Below are 14,658 nucleotides of genomic sequence, written 5' to 3'. Positions count from 1 at the left end.
GACAGCATGTGCACAGAAGTGGTATACTGGGGAGTATATGTAATGAGGCACCAACAGTACCTCCCTGGGGGGTGACCCAGATCCCCAGTGTTTTAGAGCTGTGCATGAAGAGGTTTGGTTGGGGCCTTAGCCACCTGCTAGGGAAGCCAAGCTGAGCAGAAAAAACGGCAACAGGAAGGAGCACAGGAAACACCTGTGTGTGGATGCAGGTGGCTTATTCCAGGGGGGAGGGGAGAAGGCACAGGCAAACGGCCACAGGCACCTTTGTACAGCCCTGTGCTCCCTCTGAAGCTACCATCGTGCAGCTCACCTTTTTGAGTAGTTAGCGGGGGTGGCAGGGGAGGGGGGCCCAGAAGCAAACAAGTGAAAGTGAGGGATCAAGCCAGCACCCAAAGCTGGCCATAGCTTGGGCCTGCCCCAAGGGGCCCTCTAGACCACCCCTAGGAACCTCTCAGGCCACAAGGAGAAGCTCCACTGGCAGAGCAAGACTGTCCACTAGCATCGAAAGCGTACTGTGTGGTGGGGAAAAAGGAAGTGAACACTGGCCAACCAGGTCCTGGGAAAGTGCAAACGGGTGACTGGGTCAGCTCACAACTCAATCCACAGGATAGCAGGGCCTGAGCTAGAAATGTGGGGGTTGAAAAAATGCCCTGAGACCAGCTGGGGGCCAACTGGGGCTGTCTCTGGGAATAAGTGGCTCTATAGCCCTGTTCTCCAATGCTGGGAAGAGACAGGGCCCCTAATTCTGTCCTCTATAAGGGGATTCTTGAGGCCAGACCCTAGCATTCTGCTTCGGCTGAGAATGGGTGTAAGGGTCAGGGTGGGCAGGAGCTGGAATGTGGTCACTGTGAGCACAGCCAGGTAGAGATGGAGGCCTGTTAAGGCAAGACAAAAAAGGCACAGTTACTCAGGCCTTTGCCTCCTCAAGCCTAGCTTGCTCAGAACAGTACAGATTAGCCCCAGAACAGCCACCTGATCTTCTCCACCAGTGACTCAAAGTCAGGCTGAATGGGCCTCCTAGACCCCAGGCCCACACCCATGTCTAGGAGATGCTGGAGGGCAAGGAGAACTCTTTCTCCTTCCTGTACTCCCTGCGCCCCTTCCCGCACAGCCTCACAGGTGCCCCTCAGAGGTCTTCACACAGGGCAAAGCTGCTCCACAGTACTCCCCACGTCCTGCCCTGCTGTCAGGTAGGTTTGGGGAGCCCTTTGTTCCTGCTGCCTTGGACTCAGGATAATCAAAAGCCTGCTGCACAAGTTGATGGGAAGTTGACGACACCATCAGGAATCAAGACAGCAGCATGGCAGGGAAAGCTTGTGCCCAGCTATCCTGTGGAACCTGTGTCAGCCTCAGTGAGAGGCCAAATGGGGGTGGGCCTACAAGGCCTGCGACCACCAAGAAGTGCTGTACCACTGAGGCCACAGCCGTGCCCTGGCTATCGTCTTCAGGGCTCTCTCCTGAAGGAAACTGTTATGTATGTACCGCAAAAAAGGGACCAGGCCGAGGGAGTACAGGATACAATTTATTGTTTTGGTGGTCAATGGGGCTTCCTCTTCACTTCCCTCCTTTCCTCTCACCTTCTCCCATCCTTACCTTTTCTCCTGTCTCCCACTCTTCTTCCTTGCATATTCAAAGCTGCAGGGGGAAAAAAGGAAGAAAAAACGCATGTTTGTGAAGGCAAAGAAGCAGATGGGTTGGCATGTGGGAAGGACTGTTTCTTTGTCTCGCCCACAGAGCGGGGGTGCCTTCCTTGTGTGTTTCTGTGCCTAGTGTGTGAGTACAATGTGCTGAATCTAGACATTTGACACACTCCCTCCTTCCCTGCCACCCTTCCCTCTCAGCTCTGGGATGTCCTATTCAGGCCATCCAACCCCAACGGACAGAAGGCTCTTGACTTGGCTGCCCGGCGTGGGTACCAAGGTCTGACAAAGGTACTTCTGGCCTGGCTGATATGAGTAAGTTGGGAAAGACTCCAATCTAAAAGATAAACTGCTCAAGAAGCACAATTATCATTTAGAAAAATAAGACCATGATTGACCTGTGAGAAAAAGGCCTCTTCTTTCAGAAGGTTGAGATCAGGTGATGGCCACTAATCTAAGTGTGATATCAAGGGCCAAGTCTCACTTGTCTCTGAATATACCAGGGGCACAGGGACACTCAATAAATGCTCAGTTACAGTGGTTGAATAAGCAGATGAATTGCTATGGCTAACACCAATGTTTCCAGTCATTGCCTCTGAATCTCCTTATAGCCTCCTCCTCCTCCCCTTCAAGCATCCTTAGCATATCCAGAATTGTGCAACTATCATCACAATTAATTTTAGAACATTTTCTTTTTAAAGATTTATTTCCCCCCCTTCCCCTCCTACCACCTTGCTGTTTTTGCTGTCTGTGTTGTCTTCTCTTCTCATTTTCTCTCCTCTAGGATTCACTGGGATTTGATCCTGGAGGTCTGATGGGGAGAGAGGTTCCCCATCAATTGGGCCACCTCAGTTTCTGGTTTCTGCTGCGCTTCACCTTGACTCTCCCCTCATCTCTTTTTTGATGTGTCATCCATTTTGCTGTGTGACTCACTTGCGCAGGGCACTGGCTCACCACATGGACACTCATGCGGGCACTCATGCAGGCATTGGCTTGCCACGTGGACACGCTTTCTCTTCTTTTTCACCAGGAGGCCCAGGTCCTCCCATATGGTAGGCAGAAGCTCTATCACTTGAGCCACATCCACTTCCCTAGAACATTTTCATCAACCCCAAAAGAAACCCTGCACTGCTTAGCCATCATCCTCAATTCCTTCCATTCTCTTTTCCCGATTCCCACCCCAGGCCTAGACAACCACTAATCTACTTTCTATCTCTATAGATTTGTCTATTCTCAGTACTTCAAATAAATCAAATCAGGTTAGGTTTTCCCACTCACCAGTTTCTAAGGTTCACCTAGGAATTTCCATGGAGATTGAAATTGAGCAGGTCTGGGTGGGGCCAGGGAATATATATATTTAACACATCCTCCAGGTGATTCTCTATTTGAACAAGTCGCATCTGCCTTTACTATCCCCAGCACCCAAGGCCAGGATCAAAGTAAGTGGCCAAGAAATAGTTTTTGAATGAATACCTCTAAAGCCTATCTCTAGCTCTAGCCTCCCTCTCCAACTGATGTCTGAGTCTCATCTCAAACATAATCTGAAAACATTTCAAGTATAAAAGTACCATATGTTTAATACCAAAAAAGTTTGGAAACCCAAAGAACTCCCCTCTAACCTCCATGGGACACCACACTTCAGAATGCACTTTCATTACTGGGAACCCAGTTAAGGAATGGAACAGAAACCTGACCAGGCACAGCAGATGGAGGCAGAGCTGCAGTCTGGTGGAGGCAAGCAAGCTGAATCCACAGGGCCCAGAGGGGAAATTAGAAATGAGGCCAAAGAGGTGAGCAGGCGCCTGGTCTGAGTGGCCTGGGGAGTGGCTGAGGAGTTTGGAATTTACCCCTACGACACTGTGGAGCCACCCAGGGCTTGAAGCAAGGGAATTTTGTGATCATGTCTGCGCTTTGGAAAGGTCACCTGGCAGTGTAGAGGGAGGAGCCTGGAAACAGCCAGGAATGGGACTGTTGTCAGAAGTGATAGTGACCTCGGCCAGGGTAGGGGCAGTGGGGATGGAGAGGTTGTTAGATTGAAGAGATGTTCTGAAGGCAGAACATACAGGGTACAAGTGTGGTGGCTGATGGGTACGGGAGGTGAGAGCAAGAATGAAGCCTGGGTTTCTGGCCTGGTTATGGTGGTGTCTTTCACTGAAGGAGGAGCCCTAGAGAAGCAGGTGGGGAGGACAGTGACCAGGTGGGTAAGAGTTGCCTGGGAGGCATCCAATAGGTGGCCAGAAAGGAGCTGGACATATGAGTCTAGGGCAAGAAGAGAGGGTGTGTGAGAATCATCCTTGCTTAATAGGAAGTTTCATATGACTACAGTGATGTCCAGTGATCTCTCTGTTCTTCCCACACATGTAGCCCATACCTTTTCACTTGCCTCTTCATCCTTGACTTCTGTTTACTAACGTGCATGAGGTCTGTGAGGTCTCTTCAGACTAATAGACAAAATATAAGGCACTCAAAAACTAGGGACATCATCTATCTCTGGTATTAACTTCCTACCCTAGAGCACAGACCTGGGCCCTGAGGAGTTATTCAGGACATACTTATAGATTAATAAATTGGCTCCTCAAATACCTCTGCATTCTGTCTGCTCAAGTATCTGAAATTTCTGCCATTAAAGCCCTTCCTTTGGGGTAAAGCAGTGGTGTCTAACTTGTTTTAGGGACTGAAATCTACCCCACCACCACTACCAAATCACATAAAATTGGGAGAAGTGGGAGAGGATGGGAGAGCAGAGAGGCTCAGTGCCTGTTTGATGGACCTCCCTTTCCCCTCTAAGGCAGCCTCTGAGCTGAAGCATCATCTCCAGAGGATCCCTATAAAAATGGAAATGTTATCTGACAGAGTGAGGAGCTCTGAGCAGCCAATGAGAGAACAGGAAGAGGCAGGGTGGGCTTGGAAGATCTAAGTACTCGTTCTGGTTTTGCCAACAAGTTACTAGCTGACCCTGAGCAAAGTAATTTCTTGAGTTTAATACAAAACTGTGCCTAGCTCACCAAATACAACTGGGAACATCAAGTCAAAGGGCAAGCATGAAGGTGTTTTGCAAAATGAAAAATGTATAAATGAGATGGATTATTACAGGGTAATCTATGCATACCTGGAAAATGCTGGAAAGAATACAGAGGACAAAACTAACTACCTCCCAAATGTGCAGAGGGGCCTTTAGACTTCAGAAAGCAGTAATTTGAACTGAGAGGTAATAAAGAAATATAGCTTTCACAGTGGTCTAAAGAAAGCAGACATCAGTGAGGAAAAAAAAATTCCCATGTCTCAGCAGATGGATGTAGAAAGGCAGGTCTTTAAAATGTTAGAAGAAAAAGAAAAAGTAGGAAAAAAATGTTAGAAGTGATTGGTCTTGGCAGCTGATGCTGGTAGATTTTGTTAGCTTTCTAAATGTCTTATAAGGTTTAGAATCACTACTCTATACCTTAGTCCAATGGTGTGGTGTGACTTCCTATCCCCAAAGACTCGTGAACTTTTTTGCCCTTGAATTATAGCTCTTCACTGACATGCCTTTTGATCCAATCAGATCCAATTAAAATAAGACGCCTCTGGAGAATGACTTGCTTCTTTATCTGTAAGCCCAAAACACTTTTTATTTCTTCCCATTATAACAATGATCACATTAATCATTTATCTCTCTGCCTCTTTTTTCCTAATCAGTTTTACCAGTTAAACTTTGAGTTCAAAGGCAGGAGGCACATCTTGGGTCATCTTTGTATCCCTAGTGATAGCAAAGGGAGCTGTATACATCAGGTACATAATAAATGTTTACTGGATTGGATCATGTCTCACACATGTCCTCTAATAGGCACAGAGACAATAGATGAGTTGAGGTATTAATTTAGGCCTTACCCAAAGTGAACAGGAAGATTCTTGTCTATTTGTTTCTCAGGAAATAAACACACCTCCCCTTTGTTTGTCAATTCTCTTGTTCAAAAAAATCATGTAAGTTATCAGGATTATTCCAAGCATTACATGGTGCAGCAATGAGAGCCAAGGAAGATTTTGGAAATACAATTGTTCTCTGAGAATCATAGCATAATGAATGCCTTTCCCAGAAAGAATGGCTCCCAAGTCAGAGAAAGCCTGGCTGATAACTTAACTGGTTCCACTAATGAAGCTAAAAGACCAGAAGGTGGAGTTTTAAGTAATGGGAAGCATAAAAATAAGAGTAATATGGAAATGGATGTGGCTCAAGCAATTGAGCATCTGCCTACCACATGGGAGGTCCCAGGTTCAGTTCCTGGTGCCTCCTGGAGAAGGCAAGCTGGCGCATTGGGCAGGTGCAGCAAGCTGATGCAACAAGATGTTGCAACAAAGAGAAAAGACAATGAGAGACAACAAACCAAGGAGCTAAGGTGGCTCAGGTGACAAAGTGCCTCTCTTCCACATGGGAAGTCCTGGGTTTGGCCCAGTGCCTCCTAAAGAGAAGACGAGCAGACATAGAGAGCACATAGCAAATGGACACAGAGAACAGACAGTGACAGCAAACAAGGAGGGGGTGTGTGAATAAATAAATAAAATAAATCTTAAAAAAAAAAAGAGGAATAATAATAGTTAACATTTATTGTATGATTACTGATGCCTAGAACTATACAAAAGCTTACTTGCATTTTCTTATTTAATTCTTATCACCGTGTGGAGTACAATTATCTTATTTTAGAGGAAAAACCTGCAGTTGAGTGGTTACTAATTCACCCAAGATCATGTATTTAATAAGGAACCAAGACAGGACTTGAATCCAGAACAATCAGGCTCCAGCATTCAGAAACAGTAATGGTAAACATTTCAGTTATATAACTAGTACCTCTTAATCTAATTCGCTACTCACCAAAAGCTTTCCAGTAATTTGGCTTCCAATGACGGTCTCCTACAGGAAGAGAACATGCCTTTTGCCAGCATGAGGATGCAGCCCACTTGCCAGTTAGTAAAGCAGCACTCTGCTTATCCTATGAACCTTATCTTGTGAAACTGATGAGTCCCTGAGGATGGAATCCACTCTCAGGATACAGACTACAATTGGGTTTCTGGACCTGCCTGCAAGCCTGAGGGCGAAAATCTGAAGTGTAATAACTTCACCAATGCCATGTAGTAGATCAAACAGCCTTCTGCTGGTAATGCCTGATTTAACCACACATCTCCAGTGAGGCTCCTGCGGACTGCAAATCTAGGAGACAATTTGCATGAAAAGTCCTCCCTTATACCACAGTCTTAAAACATTACCCTTATAATCTCCCACTTCCTTTAATGCATCACTCATACATGACAACCTTGCCAATATTAAATCTATGTATATTTTCAGCCTGTACCACCTGTTGGGGGTAATGGTCTAAAACTACCCTTCATAAACCAGAATGGGCTCCCAGTTCTCATTGGTGGGGTAGTCTGGAATTGCAGTTCAGGGAACAGACCTGTCCTTATCTTTATCACACCAACTGTTTCACAGGCTTTCATCATATTACTTTTCCCTCTCAGCTTGTTTCTCTTCAGTCTGAAACATCCTATCTTTTTGGTTTGACTTTCCATTCTTTGTCTTTGGAATTTACCATCTGGAGATCTTCACACAGTTGATTCCACAAAGTAAGATACATCTCAATTTCCTACAAGGAAAAGAAAACATTTCCTTTTGTTCCTTCTTAGTGATCCTCAGTATTTTTGCAGCCCTGTGTCAAAGCACCACATGGACTCCTTGTCCTTTCCTGGCTTCTAACTAATGTCATTGCAAATATAGTTATTAAGTTACAAACACAGTTGTTAATATAGTTGAGGTTCCCCTCCCAATACATTGCCTTATATTTGTCCAAAATAAAGCCATAGATATTTTTGTAGCTTACTCTTAAAGAGAAGATTAATAATGGTTTGACGTGGTCTTAGAAAAAGTGAATTAATTAAATTATTAAATATACTGGAAAAAAATAGAAGCTAAGGTTTTAGATGCAAGTCAGCTTCGGGATATCTAGTATACAAGTGCCTAAGTACACCAGGAGTGGTTTGGGGTGGGGGTGGGGCTGAAGAAAACGCAAAACACAAATATTCCAGAGTTATCTGTTTGGTAATTTTCCTCTAAGTTTGCCTTTTCTTTATGGCTAAGTCCTAATTTATACCTAAGAGATAAGTGGGATAATTTGGTTTCTAGAAAAAGTTGGATCATTTGTTAATTTTCCAAATACCTTACACATTTCTAGAAGAGTATCTAATCATATAAGGCAAGTACCCAGGATTAGAAGTCAGCACACTTGAGTTCCAGTGTTGAGAAAACGTATTATCCCTTTTCATCAAGCCTATACCCAAGCAGCTGAATTTTCCTGGAGAAAAGACACGCAACTAGGTCAATGGGTTTAATTTTAAAAACTCATGATCACAAAACTCATATAAGTATCCCGTGCCGCTAACGCAGTCCTACTAGGTTTACATAGTAAGCTTGCTTTCCCTCTCTTGTATCCATTTTCACCTGTCACCCTTATTATTATGATGGAAGCATCCCTGTTCCTATTCAAAGTCAATCCTCTTGTGTTCTAGACTCAATTTCTTATATCCTCCCATGGATTTCACTCTAAGATCAAGCCTTTTCTCTCCTTCATCACATATCTTTCCTCTCCACTGTATCACTCCCAAAAGCACACAAACATGCTCTAGAACACTACAGGCTTTAAAATTCCCTTCTCTTGATGCCACATCTTTCTAGTTATCCCCAAAGTTCTCTGTTCTCTTCTTCAGCAAAACTTCTCTCAAGATGCCTATACGGGGAAGCAGATTTGGCCCAATGGATAGGGCATCCGCCTACCACATGGGAGGTCCAAGGTTCAAACCCAGGGCCTCCTGACCCATGTGATGAGCTGGCTCATGTACAGTACTGATGCTCACAAGGAGTGCCCTGCCACGCAGAGGTGTCCCCTGTGTAGGGGAGCCCCATGCGCAAGGAATGTGCCTGGTAAGGAGAGCCACCCAGCGCTAAAAAAGTGCAGCCTGCCCAGGAATGGCGCCGCACACATGGAGAGCTGATGTAGCAAGATGATGCAACAAAGTGACACAGATTCTGGGTGACGCTGACAAGAATACAAGCGGACACAGAAGAACACACAGCAAATGGACACAGAGAGCAGACAACTGGCGGGGGGGCTCGGGGAAGGGTAGAGAAATAAATAAAAAATAAATCTTAAAAAAAAAAAAGATGCCTATATGTGCTGTCTCTGTTTCCTCACTGGGTTGTCCACTCTTCAAACCACTATAGTCAGGACCACATCGCCAGTTTACTGAAGGTGATTAAGCCAGGGTCACCAATGATATTTCCTAGAGACCTCCAAGGTGACCAACCCAACAGCCAAGTCTCTGACCCAAGTTTACCAGACCTCTCAGAAGCACTAGACATAGGTCGCCATTCCTCTCCTTCCTAAAATTCTCTCTGCCCTTGGATTGCACAACTCAACACTTCTTTGAATCTCCTTTTGCCTTCCTGACTGCTCCCTTTCGGTCTCCTCTAGTACCCTATATCTAAATGCTGGAGGGTCCCAGGATTTACCCCTGGAACTTCTCTTCACTCTTAAAGTTAGTGGTCATAAACTGACAACCACACATGTGCTTTAATCAGCCCACACAATTTAAAAGTATCTGATTTACTTGACAACATCTAAAAACCTGGAGATTTTACATTTTACATTTTTGGATTTCTTGCCGGGAAAAAAAACAAAAACAGATCTGTCACTATTGGGCCAGCATTCTCATGGAGGAGTCTGCCCCACTGATGTTGGGTTCATTTGTTATTTGTGAGACCTAAGGTAAGGGTGTTTAGAATACAGTCCTAAGTCAGATTCTCAGAAGTACCAAAGTGCTCTTCTTCCGAAGCCACCATTAACACCTTCCAGTCAATCCTTGGCCAACGTTAAGGTTGGCTGATCAAGATCAGCAGGTGCTTCCTGGGGACCAGGAAAGGGGAGGTTGCACTGTGGGGGACAAAAAGGCTCCGCCCACAGAGAAGTTAACAGTTCCTGGGCAAGACAAGAAATACACGTTTTAAAATACAGAATTACACTGCACCGAATATAGAAAGTGTTTCCGGTAAGAGACGAATGCTGTGGTCTTGTCAAAGCGTTAAGTCTGGTTTTCCGCGGGTCTCCCATTTGGGCTGACGTGGGCTGGGGTCTCAGAGTGAGGGCCTCGCCCCCTTCCCTCGCATCCGTTTTAGGAATCCGTCCTCTAAAGCAGACAGAGCACCGAAAGCTGTTGGGCAAGGACAGCCCTCCTCTCTGTCACTAGACCGTGTCTAAGGAGCCGGGAGAGCGGGGACTAACCGGGCCTTACGCCGTGGCGGGCCGCGACTCGGCCCTAGGAGGGCGGAGACTGGGGCGGGGCCGCGCCCAGAAACCGCCCCAGCCCTACGGCCCGACCCCGCGCGAGCTCCTTCCAGCTTCCTCCTCTCTCCGCCCTCAGACACCTCCCGGGTCAGCTAGCGGGAGGCTGCGGCTAGGAAACCAGATTAAGGGGACCGGAATCCGGGTTCAGCCCCGCCCAGCGAGAGCCCAGATGCCCCGGCGTCCACGGAGCCCACGCGCGACGGGACGAGGGCGCGGGAGAGTGCGTGCGGCGTGACGCGGCTCAAGGCGCGTCTCGTGACGCCATCGCGCCGGCTTTTGAAAGTTGGCGCCCGGTGCCGCCTCCCATGCTGCCCCGCGCCAACCCCTCCCCTCACCTTTCCTCCCCCGCCCTCCCCTCTTCGCCCGGCCGGCCCCCCCACCCGTCCTTTCCCTTATCAGCACCCGCGGCCCCGGCAGCGCCGACGCAGGCGCACTGCACCGCGCCGCCGCCATTTTGTGTCCGATCCTGTGGAGCGATTAAACCGTGCGCGGAGCTGCTTCTTTGGCGGCAGCGGCGGCAGCGGCGGCCGGTGCGGGCGCGCGGAGCTGGCCAGGGACGCCGGGTGGCCGGAGCGGTGGAGCGGCGGCGAAGCGGGCGCCGCGGGGGGTGTGGCGCGGAGGTAAGGGGGCCCGGGGTGGAGGAGGTTTCGCGGGCCGCCTCTAGGTGTCACGATGGGGCCGCTCCGGTCGGCGCTGGCTGCAGCCCGGCGCCAGTACCGCCGCCGGGGGGTGTTTGTCTCCCTCTACCGTCCCTGCTGTGGCGCGGCCGCCGCCATTGCCCGTCGCCGCTGCGGCCGGGCCAGCCCCCCCACCCACCCCGCCTGCTAGGCCTCCCTCCCGGCGGCGCGCTAGGCCTTGGGCGGCGGCGGCGACAGAGGCCCGCGCGCTTGGCGACTCCATTTTCCTTCCTTTGTCTCCTGCCCTCGAGGCCGGCTCTTGGCCCGGCCGATCGCCCGTGCCGCGGCCCGCCCTCTGTCCTCCTCCCCTCCCGCTGCGGGTGACCCCAGCCGGGACGCGACTTCGCGCGCGCCTCGCTCAAGGGTTCGGACCCGCTGCCGCCGTGCGAGCAGCCCGGGCTCCGTGTGGTATGGGTGTCGGGCTGTGGCCGACGCGTCCCCGGCTGCCCATCCTCCCGCTGCCGGTCCCGGGAGCCTACCTGGCCGCCCCTGCGCGCTTTCCCCGCCGCTCTGCTGTCGCTCCAAGTCCGCGCGCGGTAGCCGCCGCCGCTGGTCTCCGTCTCCGCCGAGTGGCGCAGGCGGCGCTGCTGCGAGTAAAGGGACCCCAGAGTTGCCGAGAGCTCCCTCTGCAAGGCTGGCTGAGCTGCTCGCGCCTCGACGCCGCCTGAGCGGGCGGGGGGACGCGCGCTCGCCGCCCCCGCCAGGGCCCCGCTGCGCCCCTAAACTTGTACGGATGCTCCTAGCCAGACCAGCCTCGCGCGGCCCCTACCCTGGGCGGAAAAGGCGCGAGGTCCTCACCAAGTACTTTTTTCCCGAGCCGGGCTCGGACCCCGCAGCCCCTTGGACTGATAGCAACCTGGCTTTGTGCGATAAAAGATCTCAAAGAATCAAAATTTAATTTCACTCATCTCAAGTGATGTGACAAAATCCTGAATCCGGGAGTATGGGCTGTCATTTATTAAATTAAATTAGGCAACCCCTGAGATGCCCTCCCGCATTTAAATGTTCTGATGCTAACTTAGTACACCACTTAGTACCTGATGCTCTAGGGCTAGGTGAAGGCAGTTCTGCCCCGGGATTGTGCAACTGGATCTGAAGCGCCAGTTAGGGCAGAATGAATTTATTCTTGACTCGACTGGTAATTTGCCCATACGCTGAAATATGAGGGTTGATGTTGCAATTGAATCCTGGGTCACTCGCTGCAGATGGTTTATAAATATCTACGTCTAATGTAACTACTCCTTAGTAGTTGACTTCCTGTAGCCCCTATTTCTGCATTAAGTAAACAGGCACTTAGTGTTTTCATGCCTTTTTTTTTTTTTTTTTTAAGTTTAGGAAAGCTAAGATTCCACGTCCTTAGAGGAGGAAAAAGCCATTAAATAGGGCATATATTTAAAAATTTACTTGTCTTCTTGCATCATTTAAAAGCTTCCTGTTAAATAACCTGAGTTTTCTGTTTTGTTTTCTCCTTAATTATTCTCATACCTTCATACAGTGCTGTGCAGTATTTATCAACTCTGTTTGCTTTGGAGAAAAGAGTGTGGGTTAACATTTTTAGGAAGAAAAGCTATGTTAAATTTATGAGGAAATTAAAAACAGTTAAAACAAGCTGGTACTAAGCAAAATTGTCTAGTCCATGGTATGCAATCTCAATCTCTAGGTTTTTTGCAGCAGTCTGCCTCCACTAGAGTCTTTCACCATCTCTTTTCTGAACTCTGTAATATATTCTTGCCCTCCTCCCCCCAAAAACTGCACTGAGGAACAAAATGCAGTAGTTTTGATGGAAGTTTGAGCTTGGAAATAGAACTTCCTCTAATTGTCTAATAATTTAGTCCATTTATATAATTTACTTTGCTTTTTTAAATCGTGGGTGGCATGTGGCATATTTTATTTAATAAAATAACCTCCACACCGTAAAAAATTAAAATCCTGCAGGTCTTTCAGTAATTGAGCTGGGGGGAGTAAAGCTTGTTTTCCTAGGTTAGCATTGTGCTGGGCAGACCACATGACTTGTTGATTTCATTGTCCCATATTTGTTCATCATCTTGGTCTTATACCTCATTTATATTGTCTTGATGGTATAGACCACACACTTTGTCCATACAGTTGCTGTCCTTATGAGATTCCTGTATGCGAGAAATCATACAATGTTTTATTGGGAAGTTAAATCAACAGAGAGAATAAGAATATGAGGTAATCCAGAGGAACTTATATTTAAAGCAATATAGAAGGACTACTACAGCAGGAATGTTTGCTTATATAAGAAAATACTGCTTATTTAAAAGTAATTGTAAAAGTTATCATTAAGATCCTTCCAAATTCTAAGAGTTGTAGGATTTTGTTTTAAAAGACTTTTTAAAAAATGACAGCACCTGCTTGGGGCGTCTGCTGGCTTGGGGTGTTCTCAAGAGTAGAGGAAGCCACCTGTGACTGAGTAATGCCCTGGGGAGGAGTGCTGTGGCAGAGCCTTGCGCAGTGGTGCCTGCTGGCAGAAAATCACCTTAAGAGACTCATTACTTGCCTCGGGGATGCTGCTAGCATTGACGCTACCCCACATCATTACTTTATAGCTGCATCTTATTTTTTTAAATTAGAAACCAAGCTTGACCATCTATGTTCTTTACATGTCTTGGCTCCAGATGACTTAAACTGTTTTGCCAAAAATTAGATCCTTCTTCAAACAACTAAGATTTTCACATTTTAAGATATTAAAAGATAATGTGAAGGAACGGGTATAGCTCTATTGATTACCTGCTTGCTTCCCATGTACTAGGTCCTGGGTTCAATCCCCAGTGCCTCCTAAAAAAAGAGAGAGAGAATATCTAAGTTAAGAAAGAGTAATAGCAATACTAAGTAACATATAACTGGAAGACCCTGGTTCTCCACTAGATATATAGATTTGGTATGCCATGTATCTTTTTTTAAGAATCATATTATTTTAGTCAACCTTAAACTTCCTCTAATCACCCTTAAACTTCTTCTAGTCATAATCTTCAGATCTTCTCTGGCATTATCTTTGTACATTCCTCAGTGATTTAGTATTTTAAGCACAAAATTGTGACATAGCATGTAGATTGCCAACACATAGCTCAAGGGTAGTGATATCTTTTCCACATTTGTTCATTAGTTTTGGCCACCTTTAGAATTTTCAGGAACATAAAGTCCTGTTCCCTTTAAGGCATATTGGTGACAATATATGGACTGTAATACAGAAGTATTTATTGGACTAAATACCCTAATCCTCCATTTGTATTGTTATAAACTGCCTCTCAGTAGAGGCTTTTTTTTTTAGCTTCATCTAAGAACGCATTATATCAGCTTAGTTTTGTGGGCTTTAGAGATTGTGAAATGAATTCCCTCTTAGTTGTACCTCATATGCCAAATTCTTAGAAACTCCTTATTTCTATTTAGCTTTTGTTTCACTTTGGGTCCCCCCCACCATGGAGTTAAGTTCAGCTCTCTTTGCTTGGAGCTTGACAGTTCATTTATTTGTAATTTTTTTTTTTTTAAGATACTTAGATTACACAAATGTAACATAAAAAATATAGGGGATTCCCATATTTATTTATAATTTAGGGAGAAAAAATGTGAGCCAACAGGCTGTTCCATTGTTTTTTAAAAAAAGGCATTTCATTCTGGGCTTTAGGGTTTTCAGTATCAGTGAAAGTTCTCCCCTATAGTTATCTTATTAAACTGAAAAGTACAGTCTTTACTTGTATGTAAATTTATTTCATCAGAAAAACCACTAGTTGCTGAAGATAAGGAAATAAACTGTTAAAGAACTGTCACTACAGCTATAAGAATTTTTTTTGAAAAATTTTTGAGAAAAAAGTTTTGAATATATAGCTATGTGTCATTATTTGGTCATAAGGTTACAGTGGGTACTGTTGTAATAATGACAAATCTTTAGTTTTTTCTATATCCAAATTTCTAAAAAAATGAAGTGAATATTTCATAATTGGCATGATAGAATTA

The 14,658-nt window shown here is 46.5% G+C and overlaps 1 protein-coding gene and 1 long non-coding RNA gene across 3 annotated transcripts in view; one reads left to right on the top strand and one right to left on the bottom strand.

The window, feature by feature from the left end:
• Positions 1–747: 747 nt before the first annotated feature.
• Positions 748–11,259, bottom strand: LOC105746237 (uncharacterized). Its single transcript, XR_001118678.3, has 3 exons — positions 11,163–11,259; positions 1,594–1,635; positions 748–875 (listed from the first exon to the last, which is right to left on the bottom strand). It is a non-coding gene; the product is annotated as an uncharacterized lncRNA (long non-coding RNA).
• CTCF (CCCTC-binding factor) overlaps positions 10,442–14,658 on the top strand; it is a 45,471-nt gene continuing 41,254 nt past the window's right edge. Inside the window, exon 1 of one of the 2 annotated variants that reach the window (XM_004459681.5) lies at positions 10,442–10,626. The gene's annotated coding sequence lies outside the window, so the exon portion shown is untranslated. The remainder of the gene's footprint in view (positions 10,627–14,658) is intronic. The other variant, XM_058279851.2, reaches the window with a different exon arrangement.

Source organism: Dasypus novemcinctus, chromosome 18 (genome assembly GCF_030445035.2).
Source record: "Dasypus novemcinctus isolate mDasNov1 chromosome 18, mDasNov1.1.hap2, whole genome shotgun sequence".
Classification (NCBI taxonomy): Eukaryota; Metazoa; Chordata; class Mammalia; order Cingulata; family Dasypodidae; genus Dasypus; species Dasypus novemcinctus.
The sequence above is the reverse complement of the archived record's forward strand: the minus strand, read 5'-3'. Positions and strand labels throughout refer to the sequence as shown.